We start from the raw sequence: 12,333 nt of genomic DNA on the forward strand, positions 1-12,333 counted from the left end.
GTAGAATATTTCTGTGCAGGCATAAATCTCTTTTGTATTAGAATATTTGGGAACTTCATGCCATGATGCTGGTTTATTTCTCTTTTACATTACCTCCTGTTCCTTATTAATAAACTAATAAATAGAAACAGAAAAGTTCAATAAGAATAAAACGTGTTTGAAAATTCTTTTGTGTTTAGGTATGTTGGGAATACTGGGCACTGATTTGATTTCACAACAACACAAGTCAAGCTGACAGCAGAGAATTCATTTGTCCACAACACAAAGCATAAAGTAAATATTCAGCCTTGTTGTTTGAATGTCCTGTCTGGACACACTGTTCACATATGACATCTGACTACATTACTTTGAACAAGTTCAGCTACAACTACCAACAAGACTTTGTGATTTAAATTCCTTAGTCATATTTCTCTTTATATCTTCCAGATTTCATGATGTCTCACATTGAACCAACTGCCTTGGGCTACTGCTACTATAGCAGTGCTCAGTCTAGAAAACTGCCTAACCTGATGGAAAAGGTAAATATCAGAAAACAGAATCATGGGGACTATCTTCTCTTAGGAATTCTAGCTTATGCTCCTCATCTTCACTACAGTGTTTTGGGTTATTTTCCATATACCTATGCAGTCCATTTTCTGAACTCTACAATATCAGAAATTGAATTTCAAAGAGGAGAGAACAGGGGAGGGGAGGAGAACTGGTACATTAAAGTATGACTGTTTGAACTTAAATTTATTTTTCTTTGTATGAATTAGCTGTACGTTCGTCTCTGAGGCCTTACATTGCAGGAGGTTTATGGCATTTAGTTTGCATCTGTGTTGGCCAGGATTTAATATAATGGAAAAATCTTCATGAAAATATTCTTAATTCCAAAAGCCATCAATTCCAAGCACTGTATGGAGCTCTGACCTTAACTGTTTAGGAAGAAAATGCATTAACTTTGCATTAGGCACTCTGAGTGACAGAGTGATTGTAATGCTAGTCTGTCTGGAGGAAAAGAAGAAAAAATAAAAATAGGAAGGTGCCAGGAGAAAAAAATGAAAAAAAAAACATTCATAACAAGACTGAGTTCTAAGTGCATTCAAAGTGATTTATTTTGAGCATATACTTACCATATATTCATACAGGCTGCTCATTAAAAAAATGTATGTCCCAAGAGTCCAGGTCTCCATCTGAAATGCCAACAAATGCACGTTTGCACAAATGCCAAGTAGCAAATCAAAAATAAATGATCCAACTAAGTAGCATTTAATGAGGTTTAAATGACAAAAAAAAAGAAACAATGCAGTAGTGTAAGAAGGTTACAAAAAAAAAAAAAAATCAGGCAAAATTCCCTCCATCTGGATTTAGTATATAAAAGAAAAATAACAGGTAAATAGGGATTCAGCAAAGAGTAAAGTATCAATGAGCTGGAAGACAGAAATTAATACGGACAGTGAGAAACATCTGAGTTGTTTGTAAACTAAGATGTCCAGGCAGCAAAATGAAATACTGACACAAGATGGAAGAGCAGATACTACAGGAACAGAACTATAATAAGGCTTGGCAGGATTTAGTTTTAATTGGTTAAGGTCAGTAATAATTTTTTTGCTGTGCTTCTCAGCCTCTGAACTCTTAAGATACCTTTTTCCTGATTATAATTTCTGGACAATACGACAATGACTGTAGACTCCTGGAGAGGAAGTTTTGCTCTCCAAAGTTGTTGAAGGGAAGAAGGGATGAAACTGTCCCAAAATTATAATCACCAATAAACATCAGCAATAAAACATTAGTTATAACACTTAATTTTCAAGCAAATGCAAAAGAAAAATTGAAGAAGCTTAATTATAACACAAACATCAAAGGGTATATACACTAGAAAGTAAAATATGAAAGTAAAATAAATAAGATGACAGATACACACTGAATAATTAACATTAAGTACAATTGCTGCTATTTCAGGTTATAATAGTAAGCAGGTTTATTTACCAAATACCTACTGAGTCAACAAGAGATGGTTTTATGCTGTTTTAAATGAGGCTTTGGTAAGTGGCAAAGAAAAAAAGAAAAGCTGATTGAAGAAAAATACCTTGCATTCAAGTGATCATAAGTGAATTAAATTTGAAATAAGATTAATAAACTATAGATTTCCATTTTGAAAATATGGACTTTGAGATAGTGGAGTCATTTGAACTTCACTGATGAATGTGTGTAGAAGGGGGTTGGAATTCATTTCAGTAAAGAAAGTGAAAGAAAAGGTTTTGAATTTGTACCCAACGGATAGGGTACACAATTGTGTTATAACTTGTATCCATACAAAATGGGCCTTCTCCCCTTTGCACCAATGTGACCAGATACACAAAATGTCTTTCCTCATGAGCACCTAAGATGTAACTTACAACCAGAAGAACAGTTCTCGTGTATGTAATGCTCTGTTCATTTGAGTCCATTCATCTCAGCATGGTAAGATTTGCTTGCAGAAAGCCTGAGATTTCTGCTGTCTATAGACTATTTTAATATTTGTTCTTGAAAGATGTTTTGAAGATGCAGGGTGCCAACCCTTGTAAAACACTCAATATTCACCATTATCCATAGCAATTTGTCCTTGTGTACTCTGCAAGTAGTTGATGTCAAAGACGTTATTATGACTGGCCACAAAGAAAAATTTCTTTTCCACTTCAGTATTTGAGAAAGAAATGAAATGTCTGGAAATTTTAGGCTACACAGATGCTTGAGTGTTCCATTTACTGAGGGACATCCTGATTAACTACCTACACGTCAAAAATTCTCAAAACCCACTAATAGGTTAAAGATGAACTCAAAACCTTGTTGTAAATAAATACATTATTAACAAATAGAACATCAGAAATCAGGAAATGAAGGGGATGTTAACATCTAAATAAACACATTTCAACTTTCTGTTAGTATTGTTCCATCAAGCAAAATACCATTTAACTAGTTGCCTTGTGAGAACCTAGGAATTTAACAAATAGTATTTATGCCTACCTGACACAAATGTCTACACATGCAGAAAGTGAAACTCCAAAGAGTTGGGATTGATAACTTGTTTTTTTTTGGTTTCTTAAATCACAGACTACCAACCAAGAGTCCAGGAAGTCTGAATTGTTGGACAATTACTAGATTGAATTAAAACAGAACAGGAAGCACAAGAACATACTTCACCATTACCAGATGCATGAGAAAAAGATTGGCTTGAAACCAGTCATAAAGTTCAATAATCTTTTTTCAAAACATTTGTTGTTGTTGTGCGGAAACACAGCTTTAGCTAACAAAATTTTTGTCTTTATCAAAGAAAGGGCAAGTGTTTTTACATGGATGTGCTCAAACTGTGTACCAAAAACATGATCTAAAGCGGAGGAACTTATTTTTATTCACACAAGAAGTGCGACATTTCAGCACAAATTCGTATCTCTCACAAATGGTCAAAATGTAAAATTCCATACAAAATGATAAAAATACTTCAAAGTTCAGGAAGCCTGCATCGAACACAATCACTGTTTCCTGGACAATACAAAATTAAGACAATTCCTTTTTCTGTCATTATGTTATACAGACATAACATCAATAAAAGTAAATGTGTCTTAAGATAAATGTATTAATATAACTGATATATATTACCATTAGAATATCACTGTGACTGTGTCCAAATTTCAATATATAAGACTGATAAAATATCAGTGAGAATACTATGCACACTATACTGTGACTGTTCCTACTCTTGTAACTGTAAACCTCTATTTTAGGTGACGTGCTCATTGACTTCTCCCAGAAATAATAAATAATAAATAAATATTAAGGATATATAGATTCAGAGAGTTGTAATAAAATGACTGCTTCAGCAGGTAAAGAGAGAAAGACAAGCAGCTTTGAGGGAATGAGGAAAAGGAAGAGTGAGAAGGTACTATGCAGCACCCAGAAAGAAGTAAACTAGGTTGGGAGCCAATGAGGAGAGGCAAGATGAGGTTTCTATCAGCTCTGGTGATGGATGTGGTTTCTGTGATCTTCTCCCATTTAATACAAATCCATCAGAAGAGACTTCAGGGAGGACTTTGCTTTCACATGGCTGTCAGAGAGAGGAACTGGCCTGGAAGACACAGGCAGCTGCTCTTAGGTAGTAGACCACAGATCCCATTGATGGGGATTATCATGTCCTAGAGCAAAATAGATTTTATCCCTTCATAGTGTGATTTTGCACAGACAGAAAGGGCCGTAAAAGTATATTTTCTTCTTCATCAGCTCTCCCTGAGAGGGAACGATACAGATGAGAGAGCCCTCAATGATACAGAGAGAGGAGGGGGGAGGATGTGGAGGGGGTTGCTTTGTCTGGCTTGAATTCATTGTTACAGGTTTATTCATGGCTTTTGGTCTACCCCATCCTTTATTGCCTTGCCAACATTGTTGTGAAAGGGATAAATTCTGCCTGAGGAGAGTAGGGCTTACCACAGAGGTACTGCTTGGAGTGCGTCTCCAAGCAAGAGGTACACCCTTGGAGTGCCACAGCTATCCACATCAGGCGGAACTCCAGGGAAAGGTTTAGAAGCAACTCCTGCTCCTTGATGAGCACATGGGCTGTAATTGTCCACACAAGCAGAATAAAATCCCTCCAGGCACTCTTCCTATCCTCCTTTCTTGCTGGCATTTTGCACCTATAAAAAGTCTAAACAAAATGGGTCTCTAAAAATGAAGCCGGGGACTTAAAATGTAGCAGTTATCACCGCAGTCACATTCACACAGCTTCTGTCTTCATCCAGTAGCAGTTCTTTGGAAAAGGACTTTGTGATACCTTGCTTGTAAACTGTGCAGTATAAAATTCTCTGCCTTGGCAAATTCCTTTGCAAAAGAAAATGTAAAAATCACTGCTATAAATACTTCATCCATCTTTTAAAATGTATAGCTTTTAAGACTATATCACACATGGTGATAACAGATCAGGAAAACAGATTGAGGCTTTTTAAACCATAGGTTTTATCCTGCCAGCTGCACTTATTCCTACTGTCATTTACTATCAACATTTCAGTGTTCCAAAAAAAGTGTAAAGACTCAAACATATTCTTGAAAAATAGTATAAGCTGCATGCTAATGAAGCCACTCTTCCTGAGGGTCTGTCTCCTGCTATTTGTCAATAAAGACATTCAAGTTTCTATAGTAAATAACGTCTGCTCCTTAGAACATATTGCAAAGCACCAAGAAGAAATAAAAGGATAACAAGTACCAGGCACTGTTACTTTCCTAAGAGAAACACTACTGACTTCCTCCATCAATCATCAGCTCCCCTCCACACCTCCTGAAAATAGCATCTAATTAATTGTTGTATCATTGAAAAGTTTGGATTCCAGAATACAGCAATAAAAATATTATATAAAGAACAGATAATAAAAGTAGCACAAATTTTTGTGAACTGTAAATAATGAAAGAATCAGATTTGTGCCATCTTTCTTAGTAGCATATACAGCAACTTTAAGAAGCTGAAGCTGACATCTGACTGACTTCTTAGCAAATATTACCCCTGGTTGCTCTGGCAGATTTCACCATAATATGTGAGACTGAAACACTAACTGACTGCTGCCAAGCCAGGACTGAGCCTTTGTTTTTATATTGCCTACTTACTGTGTGCTTTATTTTGTTGCCTGTTTTTTCGTTGTTGTTTGTTTGTTTTTAAGAAAAGATTAATTTGTGAAATTGTTTGCATTTCTGCTTTATGTTATCTTAACACATAGTAATAACAAAAAAAAGTATGCAAATATTCTCTCTCTCCAGTGGTCCAAATAAGATTTATATATTCTTATCTCTTAGCATTGTTGTTCTGTGCCATAAAAACCATGAGAAATATGTGAGCGTATGGAGGAAGGGATACAAATAATTTAGTTTTTATCCCAAATATAAATAACAATATAACATATGTAGATTAACACTGCTCCAGTTCCATCAGGGGGTTCTGCTGCTATCTGTATTGCATGATATTTATCATTCATACAATGACCTTCAACCATTTACTTTGCTACACTACCAAGACCCCTTTACAGAATAAAGGCCAGGTTTTACAGAATTAGAAAATATTAGTCTTTCCAAACAGCAGCATTACATAGGTCTATGTTTGTCTTCAGGGTAAAGCATGAGAACACATTTTCTCCCAGGTACACCAACTTAGATCTCCCAGTGACTGAATTATTCATGAGTGAATTGGGGACAAAATATAATCTTGAAAATATTAGCTGAAAATTTGTGTTACTACTGGGGATGAGGCACATTTCTGATCCAGAACATCTCCAGGATGTTTAAGTACTACAGAGCTGTAAATAGTAATCATTTGATCCATTAGTGCAAAAAAATACATAGACCAAATGCCTTTAAACTCTTCCACAAAGGTTTGCTGTCCCTCTACCTTTCCACAGAGGGATGAGCTGCCCAGCAGGAGGGTGCTGCCTCTCCTGCAGTAACAATAAGACATTTCTATCACTTGATTTCTATCACTTGAGAGCATCCCAAGGCTCAAGGCAAGCACAGGTGTCTCTGGGGCATTTCCACAAAAGCCAGTCTTGTAAGCTATACTTCTGCAAGAAGTTAATAAAGCTACGTTTGCTGGGATTGGAGTGAGTAGTGAGATGAGAATTACCCTCAGAAGATTGTATTAAGGTGTTTTATCCAGATTAAAAGGAGGAAAAAAAAAAGAAAAAGAAAGACAAAGAGTACACTACACCACTCAAAACATACAAAGTACAGCCTTTGCAGTTACACTAGGTAGGATAACAGTTATTACGGCTATTAGCTTCCATGTTACAGATCAGCTGAAGAGGTCAGACACATATTTCAGCCAAGCAGTGTATCTCAACTAGGCAGAAAGAACCATTTTAATCTTCCTTCAGCTAACTCAAATGATATAAGCAATCACTCTCAAATTTAGGGACCAGGTCTGCACTTAGAGAAGAAGAAACGGTGACATTTAAGATACTAGTCCCTCGATTTCTTTGTCTGTTGCCAAAATGAGGGTGCATACCAAGTGCTAGAGAGAATTGCCTTGAAATAGACTAAGGGATCACACTAAGGATATTAGATATTTAGACCAGAAGTCAAAGTAAGGAAACAGTCTATTTGTATAATAATTTGGCCCTACAATGGGGCCAAAAAGATAAGGAAGTCTTAGAGACGTTGCTCTCACACCTTATTTTTAAAGGTGGTGACACTAAGAAAAGCCTTCTGTAATCTTTCAGATTAAATTTGCATCCTAACATAAGACTCAGAGAAGAGTTAAAAAGATGCAATGAAGATAGGTAAAATATTTTATATTTCTCTAGTATTTATTCTAGGGTTTTAATTAAATAATTGAAATGTTCGAACTAGAATCACTGGATTCAACACATCCCAACTTTAGGCAAATTTATTTTAAAGCATGGCTATAAATTCCACTTTTCAACCCTCTCCAGTAAACATGTCTGCAGCTACCTGTGGGGGTAGATGGTAGGGAGGACTTTAATACAATCTAGCAAAGTTCTCCCATTGATTGCAGGGAGGAAATGTCTCTGCAGCAGCAGTAAAATGCAGAAATCAAAATTATAATATAAAAATAGATGTGGCTTAACATACATACATACATACATTTGAGAGAGATGATTTTGTCTTGCAGAAATGTAATAAGTAGTCCTGGTCAGTCTGGGATTTAAACGGTGTCTGCATTTTTCTCTTTCTTATGCATACCCTTTGTGTGATAGGAACACTCAGTTTCACAATAAACAGTTTTATGCTTCTCTGTCCTGCAAGGTCAACTCAGCTTATGAAAATCAAGCTGCTTTCTGTCTGCCTTACCTCATCACAAAAATTCCCAGACAGAACAGAAACTCCAAAACTCATCAAAACGCTATCAGTTAGACTGCAGAGAATTAGAGCTGAATACTAATTTTTATACCTCTATTATGTATGCACAAGACAACTATACTTGAGGTTGAAAGAAGTAACATATCTTGAAGGACTCCTGTTTATTCTCTGTTCCCCAAAAGAAAAGTAACAATTCCATCTAATGAAGTGAGAAGGTGAAGGTAGTTTTACTTTGTGAGTGAGTTAGTTAATGAGGCAATATCCTCTTGAATCTTTGAGATAAGCTCTAGGTCAAAGGTAGACAAATTAGCATAACATTCATATTAATATATTTCAGAATCAGATACAGAAACAACCTGCACTCTGAAACCTGCCTAATCACAGACAGCTAATTTTCAAAGGAGTTTTGGCACTCATTATAGTGATGGATGACAGTACTAAAAACATCAACATTTCCTTGAGATCTGCCACGCTTTGTAGGCACTTCTCTTATGTACTCCATGAATTGTATTTTATACATTTCATAATTTATTTAGATACTCATAAAAGTGTTAGAAGGTTAAAGATATTTTGGCATGCTGCAACAGTGCATTTGTGTACTCACAACACAGACAATCCAACACATTGCTACTATCTAGTACCAGGCAGTTGCAGTGCTGCTACTGTAAAGCTACTAATTTCATACCACAATGAGAAATACACACAGACATTTGTCTAAACACACTCACTCATGTAAAATATTCTGTACATGATGTAATCATACTAGTAGTTAAGGACTTAATGAACACATTTACAGATGTATATATACACAAACTCTGTTTTCATAGCTGTGTAGCCACTGTCAACATGTACCAACCTGTATGCTATTGGATGCAAACTACAAAATTATATAATTTTCCTTCAAATTGAATTAAACTTTGGTATCCGAGGAACTATTGATAACTCTGTATTAACTTTGCTGATGTGGTCTAGTAAAAAGAAGACAAAACTGACAGAGAGAATGCATGGAAGATGTTGTAAAAAAGAATAATAATCAGAGTAATTTTAAAGAAAAGGGGCTCTACAACCATTTGCTTAAGTTATATTGGATTCATTCAAAGAGGCTGCATTAGACTGCCTGCAATTCTGTGGACTTCATCTGAATTGGTCAATGTAGTGAGCTTAATTGAAGTTGTCATGGTTTTGGCTGGGATAGAATTATTATTATTTATTTTTTTTCCGTAGAGGCTTGTAACATGTTGCATTTTGGATTTATGATGCAAATAGTATGATAAAACACCAATGCTTTTAGATATTGTAGAGCAGCGCTTACACAGACTTTGCTTCTCGTGTTGCCCTGCTGGCAAGGAGTCTGGGGTGGGCAAGAAGTTAGGAGGGGACACAACCAGGACAAGTTATCCAGACTTACCAAAGATATATTCCATATTGTACGACATCATGCTGTGCAATAAAAGGTGGGGTAAAGAAAGAGGAAGCAGGGGACATTAAGAGTGATGGCGTTTGTCTTCCCAAGAAACCGTTCCACTTTCCTGCAAGTGGCTGAGTGCCTGGCTGCTGATGGGAGGTAGCAAATGAATTCCTTGTTTTGCTTTGCTTGCAAGCGCAGTTTTTGCTTTACCTACTAAACTATTTGTCTCAACCCATGAGTTCTTGCACTTTTACCTTTCTAATTCTCTCCCCCATCCCTCCCGGGGAGGACGAGTGAGTGGCCGTGTGGTACTGAGCTGCCCGCTGGGGTTAAACCACAACAGAAGTGCATTTCTTATGAGCCCAAAACCCAACGTTCCTGGAGAAATCTCATGTTCAAATAAAGTATTAAACATCATCAGTAAAAATGAAATGCAGCCCTTTGCCCCGTGAGCTTTGGATGAATATATATTCAGGGCCCCATCCTAGAAGTGTGCTGATCAACTGTGGAGGCGATCAGCGCACACAGCTTATACCACCTACAGGGGAAAATGATGTATTTTGGCATCTTCTGGGTTCAGGCTTTGTCTTCTTTTTTACTGTAATCAAAAGTCCTCAGGCAGTGCATACTAGCCAAAACCACATAGGCTTGAATGTAAGAAACGACTGGAGAGTACAGAGCAACGGTAGGGCTGACAGCAAGATTTACCCTGAAAGTTACTGGAGTACAAGCTGGCCATCAGCCTACTAGCAGCAGAAACTAGAGATTGAGCCAAGGGAAGGGAGCTCATCGATCTAACACACGAGCTGACAGCATGTTGGCAGCCTTGGCCACAGACACAACAGCTGTGAGCCAGGTTACAGCTTTCCTTCTCCCACCTCAGGGGCTCCATTCCTGCTCTCACTTGTGATTGGAACAAGATCTGTAGCACCGCGGGTGATGCAACAGCCCATGTTACCACAGCATTTGTTACAGCAGTCTCTTCCCTCTCACCACTGGAAATGTCTTTATCACCCAAATACTGGTTTTGCTCATTTTCACAATATTGTTCCTCTTGTGTCATCCTAAGACAACCCTCTTCTGGTTACAGTTTTCTGAACAAGTTCTAGCTATAGTCACAGCCTCCCATTAGCTGTTTGTGGCTGTGTAAAGACATAGCATGAAAGACTGAATGAGACAGTCTTTATGTTCCTTTAAGCATTGTTACACTGGTGAAAATGTCATTCTTTCCTAAAAAGCTTTCTGTCTCCCGGTATCTTCCTAATCACTCATTGCAAACATGATACTTCAGGTCTCTTATAGCAGCTTTGCAGGCACAAGCTCGAAGATAAGCAGAGAAGTTGTTGGTGACATCCTAGTGTTGATACATAACAGTCACAAGCACTACTGACAACACAAAGCAGGGAGGCTTAAACTCAAACTCACTGCAAATTCACTCCACATCCAAAGACTTCTCTTAGTCAAGGCACAAATATTCTGAAGGGATTTTCCCATCATTCAGGGACCAGGTGTATGCTTTGTGTCCTGAGTTTAAGTCGTTATTCCTGGTCGTATTATTTCATTTTACAGTAAGAAAGAGTTTAAACCGTTATGATGAGATTCTGAATTATGGAATTCCTCTACAAACAAAGCACGATCTGCTGGATATGTCACAGCAACATAGATGTGAATATAACACAGTACTTTAATTCAGCTTTTAAAAAAGAACAAAAAACCACCTTATTTTTTCCCCACACAAATATGCAGAACAAAGCCTTAAATATAGTCAGATAAAGAAAACAAACAAACAAACAAACAACAAAAAAAACCCACACATTATACATTACCAAGCCAGAAAAATACAATAGATACCTGCTTTCTCTTTCCTATAAGATTTCTCTATGTCCATGGCATGGGAAAATTGCTTTGTGAAAAGCTTTTATCCTCCTCAGACAGTAAATTTTCTCTTCTATTATAGAAGAACAGGTAGCCAGGAGTTTACTATCGGTTATTTAGAAAGCTCATAAACATGCCTATCCATTACACCACTGATTATACCATTACACCACTATATTATACCAAGAACTTTTTTTTGCTCCAGTCCATTCCTACTTTGTCTAGCATTTATTTAATACTACTTGAAAAATTACTCAGATTATGACAGTAGCTTTTAGTTCACGGAACACGTTTATGCTTTCTGCCATGTGGATTCTTGATACAAGAAGCAGAGGAGCTTCTTGTAAAACACCACAATTCCCTTGCATAGTTTTTTAGATGTGTCCTCCCACACCCCCCCCCCCCGCCAAAAAAAAAACAAAAAAAACTTGCCATCATTTTCTTGTTGCCAGTGAACACCTTGTCTGTGCACCTTGAACTCCTTGGCTGCTGCTCTTCTGACACAACAGAATAGGTCAATGAGATTTTCTGGCATACTTTTTATCACTTGTTTGAACTGGTAAGGCCTATGGAAGGGAATTTTTATTCTGCCCTTGTACATCATCTGCAACAAGGTAGTTCTCATTCAGAAGAAATAGCAGGAGACAATTGCTGTGTGGAGCCTGAATAAATACAGCCAACTCCAGACACCAAGACTGTGTTGCAACTACCTACTGTGAGTGATGCCTACATCAAAAACTATTGCATGTTGATACTACGTCATTTTCTCAGTGCGTGGCAATGTTAGATTTAATAGCTTATTTTAGCCCATACATATAGCAACTTACTGAGTTCACTTGTTTGACTTCAAAGTTTTACTGCTGATCACAGTTGATGATAGGGTTGCATTCATATTCACTTGCAATCTTAAGCATTCAACTTCAGTCGATGGAAGCCAGAGAACACAATAGAAGAGAAAAAAATTTTTTAAGGGTTGGAATATTTTTTGTCCCTCACTGTCTTTACAGTATGCTTCATTTTGAATCTTTAAACATTATAGATTCACAAGCATTATGAGGATAATCAGTGCAATAGGGATTCAGTATTTAATGAAAGTAACTCTTGTTTTTAATTATAGCATTTAAGATCATCTTATTGTCAAGTGGAATACAGACTTGCTTTTTGTGATTTGGCATCCATGATCCCACTATATTTATAAAATATCACACAACCCTCTCCTATTATAACCTAGATCATTTCCC

The sequence above is a fragment of the Anser cygnoides genome, chromosome 1 (assembly GCF_040182565.1).
Source record: "Anser cygnoides isolate HZ-2024a breed goose chromosome 1, Taihu_goose_T2T_genome, whole genome shotgun sequence".
Lineage (NCBI taxonomy): Eukaryota > Metazoa > Chordata > Aves > Anseriformes > Anatidae > Anser > Anser cygnoides.